Consider the following 16,562-nt stretch of genomic DNA (forward strand, 5'->3'; position numbering starts at 1 on the left):
ACCATTGTTATGAAAGAGAGTTATAAAAACAGTTAACAGTTTGGGAAGGGAAGCAGAAAAACTGAAAACAAAACAAACAACAACAAAAACACAAAACAAAACAAAACAAAACAAAAAACAGAATTGGCCAAACTGGGAGGTGGAGGGAAATCCACTAAAGAAAGCAAACCAAGTCCATTAAAAGTAGAATTTACCAACAATGAGATGATCCAGGCCAGTTCCAGTGGTCTTGTGATGAAGAGAGCCACCCACACGTAGAGAGAGGTGTCTGTAACCCACTGAGTATGGATCACAACATAGCATTTTCACTCTTGCTTTCATCTTATTTTCTTTCTCATTTTTTTATTTGATTTTTCTTGTGCAGCAAGATAATTGTATAAATATGTATGCACATATTAGATTTAACATCTATTTTTACCATGCTTAACATATACTAGATTACTTGCCAACTAGGGGAGAGAGTAGAGATATGTGGAGAAAAATTGGAATACAAGGTTTCACAAGGTTAATGTCGAAAAATTATCCATACCTAGGTTTTGAAAATTAAAAAGATTTAATTTTTAAAAAATGTAGAATTGACCAAATGAAAAGGAGGTACAAAAGCTAACTGGAGAAAATAGTTCTTTAAAAGTTAGATTTGTGGGGGGAGCCAAGATCATGGACTAAAAAGGCTAAGATTTGCCCTCTCCTAACACCTTCAAATACCTTTAAATAAGGATTCTAAACAAATTCTAGAGTGACAGAACCCACAAAAAGTAAAACAATTTTCCAGTCTAAGACAGTTTAGAATGTCAGCATGAAAAGTTTGTTATACCAAGGTGAGGGTAGAATACAGTCTATCATTGTACCACCATGGCTCTAATTCCATAAAAACAGAAATAAGTCTTGGGTAGCAGAGTCAGTGGTAGTGCAATAGCAGAGTGGAAGGGACAAAAATACTGAAGAAAATTACTTCTTAAAAAAACAAACCAAATGGGAAAGGATTTGCAAAACGCTAATGTGGAGAAGAACACCTTAAATAACAGAATTGGTCAAATGGAAAGAGAGGCACAAAATTTTTGCATGATAATAAACTGTGATGGATTTGGCTCTTTTCAGCATTGAGGTGATTCAAGACAATTCCAATAGACTTGTGACAGAGAGAACCTTCTGTATCCAGAAAGAGAACTATGGGGACTGAATGTGTATCACAACATAATATTTTCACTTTTTTGTTGTTGTTTCTTGTTCTTTTTTCTTTCATTTTTTTTCTTTTTCATCTGATTTGTATACATCTTTTTTTTTCTTTTTATTTACTTTATTTTTTTTATTATATATATATATATATATTTTATAATATTATCCCTTGTATTCATTTTTCCAAATTACCCCCCCTCCCTCTATTCCCTCCCCCCCGACGACAGGCAATACCATACATTTTACATGTGTTACAATATAGTCTAGGTACAATACATGTGTGCGAATATCATTTTCTTGTTGCACAATAAACATTAGAATCCGAAGGTACATGCAACCTGGGCAGGCAGATATTAGTGCTAACAATTTTCATTCCCCTCCCAGTGTTTCTTCTCTGGGTGCAGCTACCCCTGTCCATCATTGATCAACTGGAAGTGAGTTGGATCTTCTTTATGTTGAAGATTTCCACTTCCATCAGAATACATCCCCATACAGTATTGTTGTTGAGGTGTACAGTGATCTTCTGGTTCTGCTCATTTCACTCAGCATCAGTTGATGTAAGTCTCTCCAGGCCTCTCTATATTCCTCCTGCTGGTCATTTCTTACCGAGCAATAATATTCCATAACCTTCATATACCACAATTTACCCAACCATTCTCCAACTGATGGACATCCATTCATCTTCCAGTTTCTAGCTACAACAAAAAGAGCTGCTGATTTGTATACATCTTTAACCTAATATAGATAGATAGATAGATAGATAGATAGATAGATAGATAGATAGATAGCAAGGAACCTGCCCTGATATTCTAAAACCAGAAAATAAAATAGAAATTGAAAGAAACCATTGATCACCAGCTGAGATCCCAAAATAAAAACAGAACTAAATTATAAACAAATTGTAGTGCTTCTAGGTCAAAGAGAAAATATTGAAAGCAGTAAGAAAAACAATTAAAATATTATGTAGCCATAATCAGAATAACACAAGATTTAGCAGCTTCTATATTAAAGGATCAGAAGGCTTGGAATATGATCTTCCAGAGGGCAAAAGAGCTAGGATTACAACTAAGAATCAGTTATTCAACAAAACTGAGTATAATCCTTCAAGGGAAAAATGGATGTTCAACAAAATAAGGGACTCTCAAGTATTCCTGATAAAAAGACCAGAATCTTAATTCAGTTGATCAATGATGGACAGAATCACCCAGAGAAGGAACACTGGGAAATGACTGTTTACACTCTATGGTCTTTCTTCCCAGGTTACTTTTACCTTCTGAATCCAATACTTCCTGATCAATAAGAAATTCGGTTCGGACACACATATATTGTATCTACGATATACTATAACACATTTAACATGTATGGGATTGCCTGTAATCTAGGGGAGGGGGTAGAGGGAAGGAGGGGAAAATTCAGAACAGAAGTGAGTACAAGGGATAATGGTGTAAAAAAATTACCCATGCATATGTACTGTCAAAAAATTATAATTATAAAATTAATTTTAAAAATTAAAAAAAAAGAAAAGACCAGATCTAAAATAGATATTTTGATTTTAAAATATAAGTATCTTTGATGAGATTTGGAAAGGAGATAGCTTAAAATCAGAAATACCAACAGGAAATTCCTTTTTTGTGAGAGACTGAAGGAGATAATAGAGAATTTTTGTCTTATTTACAACAACAGAGAATTCTTGTATTATTGACAAATATCTCCAGAATCTCTTGATAACATCTCTGTGCAAACATTGTTTTGATGACTCTAGTCATCATGTATGTATATAAGAAAGGCTGAAAAATGAAATCTTTGCATTTGGTATATACCAGCCAAATGCCCGTCAACTGACATCCCCCTTTCAGGCAGTTTGGGTCTTCCTGAAGGCCAAATGCCTGTCTATCCCTTTACTATCAATAAAGACTGTTTTCATACAGCATTAAGTAGCAAATTCCTTTTGCCGAACCCCGCCCTTGGTTACTTTGGGGAAGGAAGGAGAGAGAGAAAATGAACTGACCCATCTCTGTTTAGAACCTCAGTTTACTCCTCATCATCTTGAGAAGCATAAAAAAGATAAATGGGAAAGGAAATCATAAGGGACTTAATAAGATTAAACTATTTCCATTCTTACATGGGAACTTGATCTTTGTAACTCATAATAAATTTCTCATTATTAAGGCAGTTAGGAGTATATAAAAATAGTGATATAGATATAAATTGAATATAAAGAAATGATATATTAAAAAATAAAACTAAGGGATGAGAGAGGAATGTACTGGGAGAAAGGGAAGGAAAAAATTTGAATAGGGTAAATTATTACACATAAAAGAACAATGAAAAAGCTTTTGCAGTGGAAGGGAAAAAGGAAAAGATAAGAGTGAGTGAGTGAAACTTACTCTCATCAGAATAGTCTCAAACAGGGAATAACATATAAACTTACTCGGGTATAGAAATCTATCTTACCCTACAGTATGGGAAGGGAAGGGGACAAGAGAGAGGGAGAGAGTAATAGAAGAAAAGACAGATTGGAGATGTAGATAATCAGAAGCAAAACACTTTTGAGGAGGAGCAGGGTGAAAGAGGAAAGAATAGAATAAACAATGGGAAGGAAATACAATTAGCAAGAGTAATTGTGAAAAAATAATGACACAAATTTCTCTGATAAAAGCCTCATGCTTGAGCCATGGAGAACTCAAGTCTACTTTATAAAAGTAAGAGACATTCCCAAAAAATAGATTGGGGCAAGTGGAATTTAAAGACTGATGACTTAATATGACATCAAGGACAATCAAACAAAATCAAAAGAGTGAAAAAACAGAAGCAAAAATAAAATATTACACTGGAAAAAATAATTGACTTAGAAATTAGATCAGGAGAGCTAATTTAAGAATTATTGGATTATTTTGGAGATTATCTTGCAATAAAGTATCAAGAAAAACTTCCCTGATATCCTAGAACCAGAAGATAAAATAGTAATTGAAAGAATCTACCAATTACCTCCTAAAAGAGATCTCAAAATGAAAATTCCAAGGACTGTTATACCCAAATTCCAGAATTGTCTGGTCAAGATGAAAACACACAGAAAAAAAAAAAAAAAAAAACAATTTAAATATTAAAGAACCACAGTAAGGATTTTTTAGGATTTAGCAGATCAGAGGACTTGACATATAATATTCTGGGAAGGCAAAGGATTTTGGATTAAATCTAAGAATCACATACCTAGAAAAACAGAGTATAATCCTTCAGAATAAAAATGGATATTCAATGAATTAGGGGACTTTAAATTGTCCTTATGAAAAGGCCAGAGTTGAAAAGAAAATATGATCTTCAAATACAAGACTCAAAAGAAGAAGAAAGGGGGGAAGCAGAGTGAGGTAAAATATATCACATGAAGAGTCGTGAAATACCTATTATAGTAGAGGGAAAGAAGGAAGATGAACATTGTTTGAACCTTTCTCTGACTGAAATCTCTATGTCAGAGGCTCAAAGAGGGAATAATAGACACATTCAGTTGGATAAAAAAATCTATTTTACCTTACTCCCATGTTCACTTCCAGGTGTAGTATTGACAAGGGATGGATACTTTCCTGTTCAACTAGGCTTGCTTTTCACAGGGCACAGTGTCTCTGAGCTACCTATAGTTTAGATGGACTTTCTTTTCTTGGGACTATCAGCTACAGGACTGGATCAAGAGGGTCATTTAGGGATTTGTTAGCTCATCACCAGGTTCCTCTGCTGCTTAATTCCAACTTATCTTATATGTAGCTTATTTGTGCATAAATGTTTGCATGTGTTTTTCCCTATTAGACTGTGGCTTCCTTGAGTACAAGTGATATTACATCACTTCTAGGGAAGCAATAATTTTAAGGTCCCTTGACCTTAGGAGGCTTCTATTCCAACAATAAATCAATGATTATAAGTCCTCTGATTTTGAAAGCTCTTGACCCTGAGGTCCCCAGCTCCAATCCAGTCTGTCAACAAACATTACTGTCCAAATCACAGAGACTTCTCCTTGGTGCTACCTCTGGCCATAAAATTAGCATATCCATAACATGAAGAACTAGATAAATGTGTTTCTTTGCTAAATTCTCTTGGAATTTAGACCACTTTAATTGGCATTACAATTACAATAAATTTTACCCCTAGACTTGAAGATGGGTTAAAGCCTGCAAATTCTTTTGAGATACCTCAAGACACCCGTCTGTAATCCTCGACCTTTTGGGGTCTCTTCCCAATCTCAACACAAGGATTGTTGTTTATATTCCCAAAGCTTCACCTACTTGCACTGATTTTGGATCAGGTCTGCCAGGATGTTCTGTAGTTGGGCAGCCACTGCCAGTATGGGCCAAGCAAGTCACTTGACTGCTGGTCTCTTCTCCTAGCTCAGCTAGGGTGATCCTGGGTGGGCTGATCCACTAGCCTTGTTGGGCCAACTATTTAATGGACAGCTGCAGGCTTTTTCCACCTTAAGCCACTGGCTTGGCTAAATAGTACTGTATTCTTTTCAGCTGGAGTAATGCAAAAATGTTTTAGTGAGGGCAATGCCATTAGTTTAGGATCAGCAGAAGTTTCCTTTGAGTCCCTCAGAATCTAGGTTCAGAGGATTTTTGTCACCTCCAGGCAGATGAGAAAAGTCTGGCCTCTCTCATTCAAGGAATCCTCCCCAGCTCAAAAACCCCTCAGTGAACCACTCTGCCATGCCTTAGGGTGATTAGTTTCAATTCAGGCAGTTTCACCTCATTCCTCCTTTGGGAATCTTATGTAGATGAGTGGCTAGGGATAAAGGTATGAATGCAGTCTATGCCCTGGAGGCAAGTCCATTGTTTGCTGGCCTCTTCATATACAATTGAACTATTCAAATCTCTGACCCTTTCTAGGGTGGGGAATGTCTATTTTGCATCTGAAGGCTTTTTTCTTTACATTTCAATGTCTCTGTCTTTTAGCCTCCACAGACCTTCCAGCTTTTACAGAAGTCTAGAGCATCCCTTCTTACACACCCTAATGTAGGAAGTCTCTATATGAGACTGTGAGAATTCTTGCTACATTTAAAACATGATCCTTCCCCCCATAACACACTTTAGTAGAACGAGATGCATTTAGAGCATGTGCCTTATGTCCATGAACATACTTAATAGATCTTTGAAGATAACTCTTGCAATAAAAGTTTTATGTATTCATTAATCAGAAAAGCTAATTTAACTAACCAGACCATTCTATTCCACTGCTTTCCAGCACTCCAGTTGAACGTTAATATTTGACTGCTTTGCGTGTCAGCCTTTGGAGTGAGCTCGTTCAGTTTTGTATTTAGAAGTTAGAAGACCTAGGTTTTATTCCCAGTTTGGTTATATACTAGTTCTATGACCTCAGACAAATCATGTAACTTCTATGGTGCTCTGTTTCCTTGTGTGAACATAATGAATGGCTTTGGTCTAGGTGAGCTCTAAGATCCAATTTCAATAGCATATGAGTCAAAAAAGATTTCACTTTTGTGAAGGCAGTAAATAAACATTATGCAAAGTTTTATTGCTTAGGTTGTTTTTTTTTTTTCTTTGCCTTCTTAAAATCTTTTACATGGTTTCCATGCACTTTGAAGGCCAGGACATTTTCTGTATAACATTAAAGTATTGAGGATTAATTCTTCAGAGGAAACTCATTCAAAAATCAAATCACAGACCACATTTTGTCTGGAGACTGTGTCTATAGGATAGAGACTTTTGTTAAATGAAGGTGACACAAAGCCACAAACACTTTTACATGATCTACTTTGCAATGTTGACATTCATGCCTAACAAAATATTGTACAACCAAGGAAATATTATATTATTTGCAATGAAGCAGTAATTAACCCAGTAAACTGGCTTCTTGAATAATTCTTATATTTATGAATAAAAGATAGCAGTAGCTCTTTCTGGTTTGATTTAACATTATTAATAATCTTCAAGGTTCTATGTGTAGATGTCATCAAGCTGTCCTACAATAAATAAATGACTATAATAGCCTGGGATGGCTGAAATATTTGATACTTCTTTTTCTTGCTTCTAATCTCTCCTCTATTTCAGTTTATTTTTTGTTATTGATAAACAAATCTCAAAAAATTATGATGACTTCCTAATTGTCATTGTTCAGGGCTGAAAAAACTAGCTAAACTTAGAAAAAGGAGACTCAAGTTAATCTCCTCATGATATGGTTAGGTAAATCAGATGTATATAAAATGAATCAAACATCAGGAGATTTAGAACTTAATTTTGTCAGGATTAAGATTTGGTCATACACCTCCAAAGACCATGAAATCAGATATGAATTTTTCCTCTCTTCCTCCTTTATTTTCTTCTTCTCCAAAAGATGATGGTTAACAATTATTATAATAATACCTATGGCTGAAGTAGTCATGCAATATTTTAAAATTTTCAAACAGTTTCACCCATTCATTATGATTTATGATTTTTAAAATCTTACACTAGCTATTCCCATTTTACTTATCCAACTTTCTCACCATCGATTACTTCTGCTTTAGTTAAATTATGGTTCCTTTGTTTTCCAAGACATTCTTACCACATTCCTGCCTGCCTGCATTTGATTATGCTCTTCCCTCCATCTGAAACACCTTTGCTTTTTCTTGCTACTGAGTTAAAACTTATATTTCCTTAAACCCACTTCACAACTCATTCCCAAAAGTCTTTCCAGATTAATTCCCTTTTGCAGTCAGAGAATCATCAAATTTTAGTGGTTTTAGAGATGATCAAATCCAACTCACTTTAGAAATGAGAAACATGATTAAAACTTGTGCCTCTTAACTTTGTTATGCCACATGATGATATCCATCACCTTTTCTACTCTGAACTACTGATACAGTTATATTTGTACTCTGTTCTTCATTTAGTTAAACATAGTCTCAGAATTAGTTCCTAGTGATAGATGTACTTGTTATTCCTTGTGATTCCTCTAAGCATCTCAAGGTGTTTGCTAAATCTCTTATATTACCATATGCCAGACCATCAAGAATAGAGTTTGGCACATAAAATCATGGTGTATAAAAAGTATTTGTATTCACTTCCAAACTTTTTGAAATTAGGATTTTTTTCAGTCCCTGAACTGCTGCAGGAGTCTCTTGGAAGGCTACTGAATTATCTAGGAAGTAAAGATTCAGGAATCTCATCACTAATATCTTGACATATCTCAAGGGTCATCAAATGTGAGAGGGAAAAAAAAATCATATATATAGTATATATATAAATTCATGTATAGCATATGTAATTTTTATTATATATAAGATAGTATGTAAAAGCATATATATACTATATATATAATTTAAACTGATATATTTATCGATATATGCATGCATATTGATAAATATATCAGTTTAAATTATATGCATATATCTATACATGCATATATATGCATGCATATATCTATACATATATTTACATGTATATGTGAATGTACATAATATCATATCTACAGTCAATTTTAATCATTCATAATGGTTATGCTCTATAAAGTCAGAACAATGAAGATTACCAAATACTGTACAATTGCTCCTGGAGATAGTATAGGATTAAGTTTCTGTAAGTCTCTGATCACAACATTTTCATGACGATCAACATATAACCTTTTTTTATATGTGTTTCTATTTAAAGACACCATATTTAAACTAATACTAAAATAGAAATTATCCAATATATGTATTTTCTTCATAGTCCCTTGTGCTTAGGAATACTTAACTGCACTTCAACAAAATGATTGGAGACCATTTTAAACAGTGAGATTCCCAACAAAAAGCATGAAAATTCAAGAAAAAAAAAAAAAAAGACAATGCATTATAGTCCACAAAAGGTTTCTTGTTTACAATATAAAGGCTGAAAACAGAGGGCAGAAACATTGTCTGGTTCATTCTCAGCCAGAAACATGCTCATCTGGAGACTGAATGTTTTCACGTCTCTGCACATCTATAAATGGCCATGAAAGTGTTTGAGCATTGATTTTGGGTTTACAAATTAACTTTAGCAAGTAGGGGAATTAACAATATGAAATCTGAAATTTGCAAGAATTAACTATACATATGTGTATGTATATACATAGAAATATACTATATATAAATATATATATATTTGTGTATGTGTGTGTATATACATATATACATACATATATATATATATATATATATATATGTATGTATAAATATATATATTGTTTAGTTATTTTCAGTTTTGTCTGACTCTATGTGACCCCTTTTGGATTTTCTTGATAAAAATGGAGTTGTTTGACATTCCCTTCTCCAGCTCATTTTCCAGAAGAAGAAACTAGACAAACAAAGTAAAGGCTTTTCTCAGGATCACACATATAGGAAGTGTCTGAGGCTGAATTTTAACTCAGGTCTTTGGGACTTCAAATCCAGCTCTCTATTCACTGTCACCAGTTATATAGACATTTATGTATACATATAAGATATCCTGAAATGGAAGTTCTAGAATTAATTAGCAAAAGTTGTTAAGAGACTATTTTGATACAGCATAAAGAACTCCCTCTGCCCTAATCAAGCTGTCTGACAGTAAAATGTGCTACTGCTTTGTGAAGAAGCACTCCTTGTGTTGAGAGATATCCAGACTGATATTGATATAAAAAAGTACAGAGGGCAGTCTTAAATCAGGTAAGGAGTTAGAATGATGACCTCTGAGGGCTCTTCAATCTTCAATATTGGATGATTCCAAGATTCATATCAGTACTTGGGCTCAATATGTAGGTCTAATTTTAGGTGAATTAACAAGAGTTTTGGGCAATGAAGTGGGACATTGCATAGAGTACCAATCCTGGAGCCATGAAGAATCATTTTCATGAGTTCAAATCTGACTTCAGACACTTAACTAGTTATATGACCCAGGGCAAGTTGCTTAACCCCATTGCTTTGCAAAAACAAACAAAACCCCAAAAGGGGTCACAAAAAGTAGGGTCCAACTGAAAACAACTGAACTACAAAAAAAGAATCTTGCTGAGACTTCTAGTAGCACAGAAAAAAACCCTTTTATTTTTAACTTACAGGATCTGAATTTGAATTTCAGCTGTACAACTTAATATGTACAACCCCACTTAATTTTTTTTAACTCCTCTGGACTTCATTAAAATGAGAGGCCTGATTAGAATATTTCTGAGGTCTCTTACAGCTCTAATCCCAATTGTTCAGTGATCCTCTGGCTCCATTAGACAATAGGTTATGAGGGGTCAATGAGAGCTATACTAGCTCCAAACTACCTTGCTAAGTTTTCCAAAGTAGTACAAGAACATAATGTATCTTGACAAGTTATTCAAGAAAAGCTTAGCTGTCTAAATCATTTTAACTCACCCTCTCCCAAACAAAACAAAAATAGTTTCAAGCTGAGCAAACAGAGCCTTGGATACCTGTGTTGTTCTGATGAAGCTCAGCTTATATCTCTGAAAGAAGGCAAGTTGATATAATAATAGTTATCACACAAAAGTGTGTATGTTATACAGGGAATATATTAATCTAGGAAGTAAATTTTAAATTTTTATAGGAAAAACAAAAAAATTAAGATAATATTAGTTATTGAAGTTATAGGAAGTGACATGACCCACAGAAAGCAGACAACATTGGTCCAAGGATGGACCATCCTTGACCAATGGTCACCAAAGTTGTCTGCTTCCTGTGGTTATGTCACTTCCTATAACTTCAATAATTTCCTCCATCCCAGAGTTCAAGGCCTGGGAATAAGAATTATGTGACTTAGTTTCAATACTGATAAATACTTCATCCAATCAGTTCCATTTGAATGCTTATTCCCAGGACAGTGAGAGATCAGTAAAATATTGGATCCAAAGCTGACCGCCTCAAATTCAGGAAAACATGGATTCAAGTCCCTTACCTTTGGCATAGATGTAGGCAAATAGCTTAAAGCCCTGGTCAAGCCTCTGAAATTCTAAATTGAAGAGCACTTGCTTCTCTGCATTCCATTGAAAGAGTTTTCTCAATGGCTCTTAGGTGATTCAGGCTAGTTCCAATGGTGGTGTGATGAAGAGAGCCATCCATACCCAAAGAGAGGACTATGGGAACTGAGTGTGGATCACAACATAGTATTTTTATGTTTTATGTTGTTGTTTGCTTGCATTTTGTTTTATTTCTCATTTTTTTTTCTTTTTGATTTGATTTTTCTTGTGCAGCATGATAATTGTGGAAATATGTATAGAAGAACTGCGTACATTTAAAATATTGGATTACTTACTATCTAGGGGAGGGGTTGGGGGGCAGACTGACCTTAAGCAAAAATTTTTTCACTTGTGCTCAGAAATAGGTTTATGTAAATGAAATTCACTTTTTCTTTCTCTTTCTTGTTCTTTTCTTTCTCCTTTCTCTTTCTTTTTTTCTTTCCTCTTTTCTTTTTTCCTTCTTTCCCTTTTTAGTTTCCTTTTTTAGTTCCTTCTTTTCTTTCTTCTTCCTTCTTGCCTTCCAGCATTCCTTCTTTTTTTTTTTTTTTCATCATTTTCTTTCATTTCTGGGTAAAATGAACACGAAGATTATAAACAGAGTTGAAGAGCTGAATTCAAGGGGAAAGTCTTACCATGAGACAAATAGGCTTTTCTTTTCCTTAGAGCCATTTGACAATTTTGGATTAAGAAACTGCTATCAAAACATCCCCATTATACTTCTACTTTGTCTTCCAGTGGACAAAACAATTTGCCACTATGATAGTTGTGTAAACAACCTATGTTAGGCAAAATAGACAAAGCTTTTCCCAGCACAGTCTCAACTAGACAATGCTTTCTTTATGTGTGTAATGTCCTATCTCTGCCTCTCTTTGTTCACCTACTCAGAGGCATCATGGATTTAAATATAGGGCATTTTAGAGGTCATGTGTTCCAACTCTCTAATTTTTTAAATGAGACCAGAGAAGTAGAGAGATTTGGCTGAGGTCATGCAGGTTCTGCCAACTGAGAGAACAAGCTTTCGAACTCAGATCTTCCAGATGAATTACTGTTCCTCAAGTCCAACTCAAATACTGATCTCATCCAAAAAGCATTCCTTCCTGTCCCTCTTCTCCAGTTAGTAATTCTTCCCCTGAAGAGCACATATAGAAGTTGGCTTTTTATCTCTATAATGGACTTAAATATTATTATCTTTATCATCTTATCCTCTATTGTATTATAAGATCCATGAAGCCAAAAACTGAATACTATCTGAACTTTGTATTTCTTTCAAGAACTCTCACAGTGCTGTGTCAAATGGATATTTTTTTTCTTTCTCCATATTTCATTTTAAACATTTCTAAGGCATGCAACATGGATTTGTACAAGGAATACTCAGTTTATTCATTGTGAAGCTACATGGTTTGGTAGACATAGCTCTTTGCTACAAATCTAATGAAGTCAAACTCTATTATCCAGTGTCTTTGTCACTTTGGGAAAATTATTTCCTTTTTCAGCGATTCAGTTTCCTAATCTGTAAAATGAGAGAACTTTGTTGGATATTATGGAAAAAAAAGACTGATGTTACTGACCTGTTATCTATGTGAGAGATGGCATTAAATTTCTCTCAATTCAGTTTGAGTTGGCTTTAAAAAAAAAAAAAAAATCCCACTTTTTTGGCTATCTTTCAGTCTTTTATATGGAGAAGAAAAGGTAATAAGAAAAAAAAATAACATAGTATGTGCTTTGAGCCTGATAATGACATTTTGATCCAAATAGTTACTCGTGTATTTTTGGTTGTTTTTGTTGCTGGTCTGAGGGAATCAAAAAATTGTACCCACAGATAAATGAAATCTGTCCTATTCAGTATTTCTACCATATCACATTAGGTAAAATAGCTAAAATTATGTCCCAATTGTCCTTTCATTAGCCTGACATTCAATAATCCAAAGGTCTTTATTGAATCCCTTTTGTAAGGTGACTCATTGATGTCATACCTTGATGTTACACAATGAGAGTACAGTGGGAATTGCCAAACTTGGTTGGTTTAGGGTTTGGGTGTGAGTGATCTTGGTATCCTGAAAATCCAGAAATGGAGGTGGGAGATAGTGGGCATGTTAGAAGAAGAAAAATGGTATTGAGAAAAAGTGACGATATACCAGACTTCAATCTTCCATTAACAAGCATTGCTTCTGGAAGTAAATCCTTCAATATGTAGGAATATTAGTTTCCTTATTTTTAATACTAAGAGCTATACTAGATGATTGACAAGGGCCTTTGTAGTATGTTTTCCATGATTCTATATGTCCATAAATTATAAGCTGAATTAGGAGGAGGCTAGGGAAATACAATGTGGCAGAATGTTAGCCATTATTTCAGTTTTCCCAAAAAGTTTGGCATAGTTTTAAGTTTTTATAATTAAAAACTTTTAGATTTTTTAAAAAATAAGGCAAGTAAGATTGAGTGACTTGCCCAGAGTCTCACAGTTATGAATAAATTTTAGATTTTTAATACCTTAAAACTGTACCAAGACTTTTAGAGTATTCTATATACCCAGTATTTAGGCATATTCAATTTTCTTATTAAGATTATAGGAGTGTCTTTGGTAATTTTCACAGAGAATTTTTTTCAATTATTATAAATATCACTTGAAAGTATAAAATATGGAAATACATGGTTGCATCACAGAAGAATGTCTAAAACTGATTCCAAATGGAAAAGAATTCTTTAAAGATAATGTAGTCCTCCAGATTTTCCCCTCTGCACAAGACTGTATACTAATTGCAACAAAGCCCAGAATACTGCAGCTCTTCTTCAAAAATAATCCATGATCACTCAAATCAGTTAAGCAAATCAGATAGGAAAAATCAAATCAATGAAAAAATGTGTATTAGCCAGAATATCACATGTAATAGAATAGAAAACCCATTAAATTAATTAATTGGCATACCTATTATAGATAGAGCATATGAACAATGAACTAGGTCCAGAATTTGATAAAAGGGGAAAAAAAAGTTGGACTGCATTTGAAAAGTTATGCAACTTTCAACAATTTCATAGTGAACTCTAAACCCCCCCCCCAAAAAAAAATCATACATTTAAGACCAGTTTTCTCCTGGTGATTCTATATGATTATGAAAACTGGTATCCTTCAATCACCAAAAATTTCAAATTATGAGTGACCAAAAGGAAAAGGATCATAAAAGTTTTATTGAACCCAGATCATTCCACAAAGAATTATGTGAAAGCAAGAAATCATCCAAGAAATAGAAGGTGAAAAAAGTAGGCAGATAGGTCATATTATAAGATAGAAGGATGAAGAGCCGTATGTTCTGCTGGTACCTGCAAAACATTAAAAAGAGTTGTTGGAATGTTTCATGGTTAATATTTCCTTTTGGAAAGATTTCTGGAAAAGTATAGGAAAGAATTGCCTAGGCTGAGAAGATGAGGACAAAAAGAATACTTTTATAAATGAGACCACCAATCCATTAAAATATCTGAATGGTTGAGGTGTTCATATTCAACTGAATATATAGCATGAGATTATTAATTCTTCTGGATCACATGAGCAGTGAGAAGATATTTCCTTTGATTCCCCATGACCTCCCAAACCTCCCCAGAACAGAAAATATTCACCAAAGACAAAGTAATTTTAGTTGCTTCTATGATCTAGGAAACCAAGAACCCAAAATAATGTTAAAACAAAACAAAACAATGCACACACACTGAGGAAGTGATGGTCACTGAGCTAGAACTTACTAAGCACCCTTGTGATGTCTAAGTTTGTGCTTATTTCTCCCTGGACAGTGTGTGTATTTGTGAGAAAGAGTGTTTTATAAATGTCTCCTCATTTAATCCTCACAACAACCATGGGAGATAGGTGCTGTTTATCCTGGAAAAGAAAAGGATAAAAGTTATATTAAGTCATATTTCATTGCAATATAAAGAACTTCTGAACACTCAGAGGTGTGTTAATTACAAAGAGTGACCCTGAGAGGTGGTAAGCTCCATGTCACAGAATTATTAATGACTACTTATCGTCAATGTTTTAGTAATAAAGGGTTTATTCTTTAAATTCTAGACTACATGGTGGCTGCTCAGATGCTTGGCACTGATTAGTACATAATAAAAGCTTATTCACTTTTGCCTTCCTCCCTTTCCAACAAAGATCCTAAAATTCTAAGATTTTATGGAGAGGCAAAGTAGCATAGACCCTAGTCAAGTCACTTAACATCTTAATATCTCTAAACAAGTCTCTAAGACTTTGAGCTTCAGGACAATTAGAGATCTTTCTTTTCAAAAGGAGTTTCTTAATATGGAGATACCCACAATTAAAAAAAAAATCACTTTCTGGAGTAGGAGGGAAAAGGAAATACAATAAGAACAATAACAACATTAATAATAAAATAGAATTGAAAACTAGATTTTTTGAATCAAAGGAACAAGATTTGAATCATTTAAGTTTGATTTCCACAATGGCAAAATGAACCAATTGGGTTAGTTGATTTCTAAGATCATTTTATTTTTAGAGGGAAACTGGTAATACAGTAGATACAATAGTTTAGAGTTAAGAAGAGCAGAGTTCAAATCCAGCATGAAACATTTAGCAATGGTAAGTCATTTAATCCTGTTTGCCTCTGTTCTTCATCTGTAAAATTAGTTGGATCATGACATGGCAAATAATTCCAGCATCTTTGCCAAGAAAAACCCTCATGAAGAATCAAACATGATTGAAATGACTGAACAATTATAACAAAAGTTGTACTTTTACATTCCTATAGTACTCAGTGGGTAATAGTAGTATAGATAATGTGACAGCTCTATGGATAATATAGATCCACATCCTGGGATCCTAATCAAATGCCATAATTATAATAGTTCACATTGAAACTATTTAACAAGTATCATTACCTTTGATCCTGATTATTCTCAATGAGATAGTACAAACTTCATTACCACCATTTCAGTTGAAGAAATTGAGAGAAATAAAGCAATTTAGTCAGTCACACAGTTAAAAAGTAGAACTCATGTTAGAACTTAGAACTTCTGATCTTGTCATTAGTTCTATTTCTATGACTAATCTTTAACAAAAATGAATTTAAAGGGATAAGAAGGAGAGAGAGTAGAAAAGCAGTTGAATCCTGACTATTTCAGCATATTCTAGAGTTCATCCTTCTTTTCTTAATAAAAAGTAAAGGTCAAATTGTTGGCTGCGCTCTTAATGCCCTGAATACTGCTTCAAAACCAAAACAAACAAAACATAACAAAAAATAAAATCCAACAACCAGTTGAGCTGTCTATTTTATTGGTTGAGTTAACACAACAAATACCATAAATCCAGTAATTACTAATTGCCTCCTCCATTATAATGGGAGAAATGAATCATAAAGCTTTTATTACTTCACCAAAGGGCTACAAATCTTCCTGAGCAACATTTTTCACATTTACCTGGTGCCTTCTGTTTCAGGGCACACTCATTTGCC

This window comes from Sminthopsis crassicaudata, chromosome 2, assembly GCF_048593235.1.
Source record: "Sminthopsis crassicaudata isolate SCR6 chromosome 2, ASM4859323v1, whole genome shotgun sequence".
NCBI classification, from domain to species: Eukaryota; Metazoa; Chordata; class Mammalia; order Dasyuromorphia; family Dasyuridae; genus Sminthopsis; species Sminthopsis crassicaudata.